We start from the raw sequence: 5,659 nt of genomic DNA, 5'->3' as shown, positions 1-5,659 counted from the left end.
ATAATTATTCTATAGAAAAAAATGTATAAAATTTTGATAATAATATTTAATTCGTCAATATGAAGAAAATTTACTAAAAATTAAATTTTTAATTTTGAATCTAAATAATCAGTTAGAAAAATGACCACTATACATGCTAAAAAATAAATAAATAAATAAATAAAAATTATTTAAATGTTACAAGATGTCTAACACATAATTTTTATCAAATTAAAGTTAAGATATTATAAAATTTACATCATCTATTGTCATTTTTTAATTCTATTGTATATTTCATAAAAATTTATAAAATTTTTATTTTATTTTTATTAGAAATAAACCTAAAAATTATGTATATATATATATATATATATATATATATATATATATATATATATATATATATATATATATATATCTTCAAAGTCTAAATTTCTTTGCTTGATTTTAAAAACAATTTAAACTTCATAATTCTTTTAAAGTACGTAAAAATATTATCAACTTTTTTATTTATTTTTTAAAAAAATATAGCTAAATATAAATAATAAAAAAGTTTTCCAGTATAATATTGTAGATTTTATAAATTTAGAAATTCTCTATATATTATAAAAGAGCAATGTAAATCAAAAAGTATTAATTCAAAAAAACAAATGTTAAAAGCAAAATTATTATCTTAAGTATTAGTAATAAATATTATATTAAAATAAGTACAAGAACCATAAATAATTTTAAATGACATGTTAACTTATCTCTTTCAATAAAATTTAATGTAATAAAAATAATAATTTAAATTATACTTTGATTTTATTTACAAGATTTAAAAATAGTATATTCTTATCTTGAAATTTAATTTATATTTAATAATTAAAATATAAAAAATTTATCTTCAATATTAAATAATAAAGATACTTAAATTATGATGTAATATTAGTAAAAAAAAACTAATAGTGGATATTTTACAGTTACCAATACTTAATATAATTTTTCAAATATAGATTATTTATTGTAATCAAAACTAAAAAAATATAAGTATAAGGTTATGATATATTATTTATATTATTTAAGTTGCTACTATTATTTAAAGATTTAAAAAAATAGTTTTTTGAAAGTAATTTATATAAGAAAATAAATAATCTTCTATATCTTTATTAATAAATAAATTTGATGAAATATACATATATGTATATATATATATATATATATATATATATAAAATATTTTTATTAAATAGAATAAAAATAAATTATATAATAGAATTTTTGATAATTTTTATTGATAAGTCTAAGACACACATCATTACTTCTTTATATTATTATATAAAACCTAGGTCCAACTAAATCTTTTTATAGAAGAAAAAAAGAGATTTTCAAAGTTTTTAAAAATTTATATAACTTTGAATAGAAGCATCTAATAAACTTTGCAAAGTTTTAAAAGTTTTTAGAAGTTTTCAAAATATTTTGGAAAATGTAATGAAAGATTTTAGAAATTTAAAATAGCTCTCCAAAGATTTTATAGGATTTGCAAAAATTCTTCCAAGTTAATTTATTGTTAATTTATAACTCCTAAAATATATATATATATATATATATATATATATATGTTCGAAAATTACAAAAAGAATCTATTGCTAAAATTACTTAGCAACTAATACATAGTCCTTACCAAGATATTAAGAACTATGTCAATTTTTGTTACATAAAAATAACTTATGACCCTTGTAATTATAATCATTTACATACTATCATTATTATTATGATAATTATTATTATATTTAAAGTTTTAAAAAAATTATAGAATTTTTGTTGCATAATGATTAAATTATTTTTCTTATTAAATGCAAGAAATTCAGTTCAATCTTTATCAATGCCCTTAAAACCATGGTATATTGTTTCAAAAGAATTTATTTTGAGCCTTTTCAAATCTCAAATATGTATTATGATATTAAAAATGGCTAGAATTAAGACCAATATCGATAAAATAATAATATAATAAATCTAAATTTAATAATACTTTTCAACTTTCTAATTTCTTTTAGAATTGATTTCTTGATATATTTTTTAAAAATTATAAAATATCTAATTTTTTATATAAAATATTCCTCTATTTATATTCTTGAGTGAGATAGATATTTTTTTATTAATTTATAATAAGTAAGTTTGAATCTAAATATATAATTTATAATTTTTTTTTGGAATAAAAACAATATATACATGTGATATGTTCAATTTTTTGGTTTCTAATTAATTAAGAAATGAAAATTAAAAATTATCACTTGAAATTGGAATAAATTCAACTGTATAATTAATTTTTTTGAATGAGTTTTTTTGAATAACAATGTGATGCCATGGACTTCAAAAAATATGCCATGCAAGTTATTACAATTTATTGAATAATAATCATAAATTTTACTTTAGGAAAATTACATTAGGTGTAAAGTTTAAACAATAGAAATTGTTTACTTAACTTAAAATAGAAATTCGATTAACAATCAAGATAAAATTTTATAATATTAGCTTTAGTCTAGGTAATTATTACCAATCTTATACTAATGATAATCTTTGTTTGATGTATCTTTAAGTAATAAATTATAATTCTAATTCTAAATTTAAAAACTTTTAACATATAAACTTTAAGAATGTTACATTTAGGTAATTAGTGTAATATGTAAGTTCAAAGCTTTGAAAGTCTATTAAATACATATTGTACAAGTTCTATCAAAGCATTGTATTAAATAATCAATTAATTGTTTTTTTAAAAAATTGGTTAATTTGAAAAAATTCAATATAAAAAATTTGAAAAAATTCACTATAAAAAATTTGAAAAAATTCAATATAAAAATTTTAAAAAATGATTAAAAAGTATTTGTAGACACATAAGTGCCTTGATAAAGAATACATATATATATATATATATATATATATAACATTTTTATTTGTATTACTTTTTTCTGTGCATGTCATGTTAAGTTTTACTATGTAGAAGTTCTCATTCAAAACATGTACACAAATGAAATTAGACTAAATAAATAAATAAACATTCACGTTGAATTCAGATGATGATGTTGGAAGTGGGAGTCTAGTGGGTTACAAGAAGAGGAACATAAGTTTCTGCTGCTTGGAATAAGTTTCTTTCTCGTTTACCACATTAACATTATTATTATTATTATTATTATTCTTGCTGCTACTTTGCATCATTTATTGATTTGATGCCAAACTAGTCATAAAGCACTACTATTACTACTACTACACCCTCACAACAAATAGCAACAAATTGTCCCCCCTCCTTTTTCTTCTTCTTCTTCCCCTCCTTCGAGTTTCTGTTCCTTTGTCGCCCTGCAACGGCGCTTGGCACTCACTCACTCACTGCGAAGAAGAAGAAGCATTTATTATCTGTGCTGGATTCGGCGTCGTGATTACCCCGTCGAGGTGCTGCTGCTGCAATGGAGCACTCACTCACTCACTCCCGCAGCAGCCTTGTGTAAATTCTACTGTCTATATATATGTATAAATACATACAGACATCTCCACACACTCACTCACACACTTGCATATAGATATACACGTGTGTGTGAGAGAGACAGACAGACAGACAGACAGAATGAAAGAGTACCCACATGCTGCTGCTTCTACTTCTTCATCTTCATCGGTTGCAGCTGCTGTGATGTGGGCTTTTGTGTCGTCTTGACGATGTGGAGTGCAGTGCAGTGGTGCTGTTGGGAGAGTTGAGTGGTGGCCCCGGATCAGATCCGGAGGTTCATGATCCATGCTGCTATGGATCCTGTACCTTGCGTCTAAGTGGTGTGCCTCCCTGTATATATATTTATATGTATAAATATGTACATGTATATATAACTATGTGCATGCATATTTACTTGATATTTTCCAATTTTTATGTTGTTGGTAATTTTGATGAAGTATACAGTTTGTTACAAACTTGTTTTGAGAAACGTTGTGAATGAAAAGTATAACAAGGATGTTAACTTGATGACCAAAATTAAAAGTGGTTCAAGTTCGCTATTTCAGCTCAGATTTGTTGTCAGAATGATACAATTTGGACAAAAATTTGTACCATTCTAGGATGAAATGAAATTTAAAACAAAATGTAAAGAGTTCATGTATCAACTTTTTGATTGCTTTTAATCAGAAGCCTGATTCATTAAGGATCATCAAAAAAACCATTACAGAACCTATAATTCTGATATTGATTACCTTGAATATATATGTGTATGTATGTATGATATCTTATTCAGGTCAATTACAGATATTATGAACCAAGGAGATTTAGAAGCATGGATTATAATTTGAACATGCACTTTGTTTCACAAAAAAGGAGGATATTAATCCTCATATCCTTCTTCTTCTCAATTGTTATTTCAATTTAGATTGTGGGCAACATTCAAAATTTATTGTTGAGCAAGAATATTTTGCAAAACTTGGACAGCCATAGAACAAATTAACAAGAAAACAATGTTGACATGATTGTCCATGTTAGGATTTACATCAAAAAAGAAAATAAATAAATAAATAAACATGAACAATTTTGATGAAAATTTAGAGATGATCAACCATCATTAATGGATTTTAAAAGGAATATTGATATTAGAGTAATAAAAATCATAATTATGAAGGAATTTTTGCTAACACAATTGAAGGGTTGCAATAGAAATCATCTTTCATCAATGGTTTTGTTTGTTTAGTTAAAGGAAGGCAGTTTTTCTTTTTCGTTTTCTTTTTGAAAATAGGGTTTTTATTGACACGATAGGGCACAGCATTTCTGCATTACATGATAATACAAAACTTCTTGAATTCATGGTGAGACATTGGAGTTGGTAGAATTGCTAGAAAATAGCACCAAATTTTTTTTTAAAAAATTGGTTTTGTTTCATTTATTGGAAGCATAATCAGTGTTGGCTGTGACTTTGTTACAAATAAAGTTGTGTTTATAAACCATTAAATTATTACCATGTAAAATTAAGTTTCTCTTTCACTGAAAGTGTAGGTGGAAGCAGCAGCATTGATCTCTTCTGACAATATTTCTACTTTAGAAACATATAAATTGATTTAAATGAGCATGCAAGTGGGAGGAGTTTAAGCAACCAAAATCACAAAGAAAGAAAGAAAGAAAGAAAGAAACAAAACAAAAAAACAAAAAACTGTATTCATGCCATTAATGTGAGCAGCATCCAAGTTCACCAATATTATTTTAGAATAAAAACAGACATAAATTGCATGTGCTTTGAATGTAATGCATTGGATTTCACACAGTTTATGAAAAATGACAACATCTGTGTTGTTCTTGATGTTGTAGCAGCATGCAAAGAGACAATTTTGTTTTCTAAAACTTGTACAGTTCAAATTGTTAACATTGGTAATAATAATAATATTAATTATTTTTATTTAGTCAAATAATTTCAAGACTTTTTAGATGGTTCAGAAATGTATAGATTATGTTTGAGCAATTTTTAACTTTTTTAGTTTTACACACAAGATGGGATTTATAAAGTATTTTCCTTTCTTTTTGTCAAATCAGAAAAAATCCAGTTATAATTACACTCAATAAATAAATAAAATAAAATACTATTCTAGAGAAAAGAAAACACAAACAAGTATTTATTACAGTGTTTGCTGTTACATCATAAACTGTGTGGTTTCAATCAAAATATTAGGTGCAAAGGTATGAT

At 23.6% G+C, this 5,659-nt stretch overlaps 1 long non-coding RNA gene across 2 annotated transcripts; it reads left to right on the top strand.

The window, feature by feature from the left end:
• Nucleotides 1–3,321: 3,321 nt before the first annotated feature.
• On the top strand, nt 3,322–4,528 carry LOC149989711 (uncharacterized). Of its 2 annotated transcripts, XR_016498750.1 has the most exons (3): nt 3,327–3,456; nt 3,679–3,776; nt 4,002–4,528. It is a non-coding gene; the product is annotated as an uncharacterized LOC149989711 (long non-coding RNA). The 2 variants fall into 2 exon arrangements; XR_016498751.1 differs by having other exon boundaries at nt 3,322–3,456; nt 3,684–4,528.
• The last annotated feature ends 1,131 nt before the right edge of the window (nt 4,529–5,659 follow it).

This window comes from Physcomitrium patens, chromosome 2 (genome assembly GCF_059467195.1).
Source record: "Physcomitrium patens ecotype Gransden chromosome 2, ASM5946719v1, whole genome shotgun sequence".
Taxonomy (NCBI): domain Eukaryota; kingdom Viridiplantae; phylum Streptophyta; class Bryopsida; order Funariales; family Funariaceae; genus Physcomitrium; species Physcomitrium patens.
Note: the sequence above shows the minus strand (reverse complement) of the source record. Positions and strands in the feature narration are given on the sequence as shown.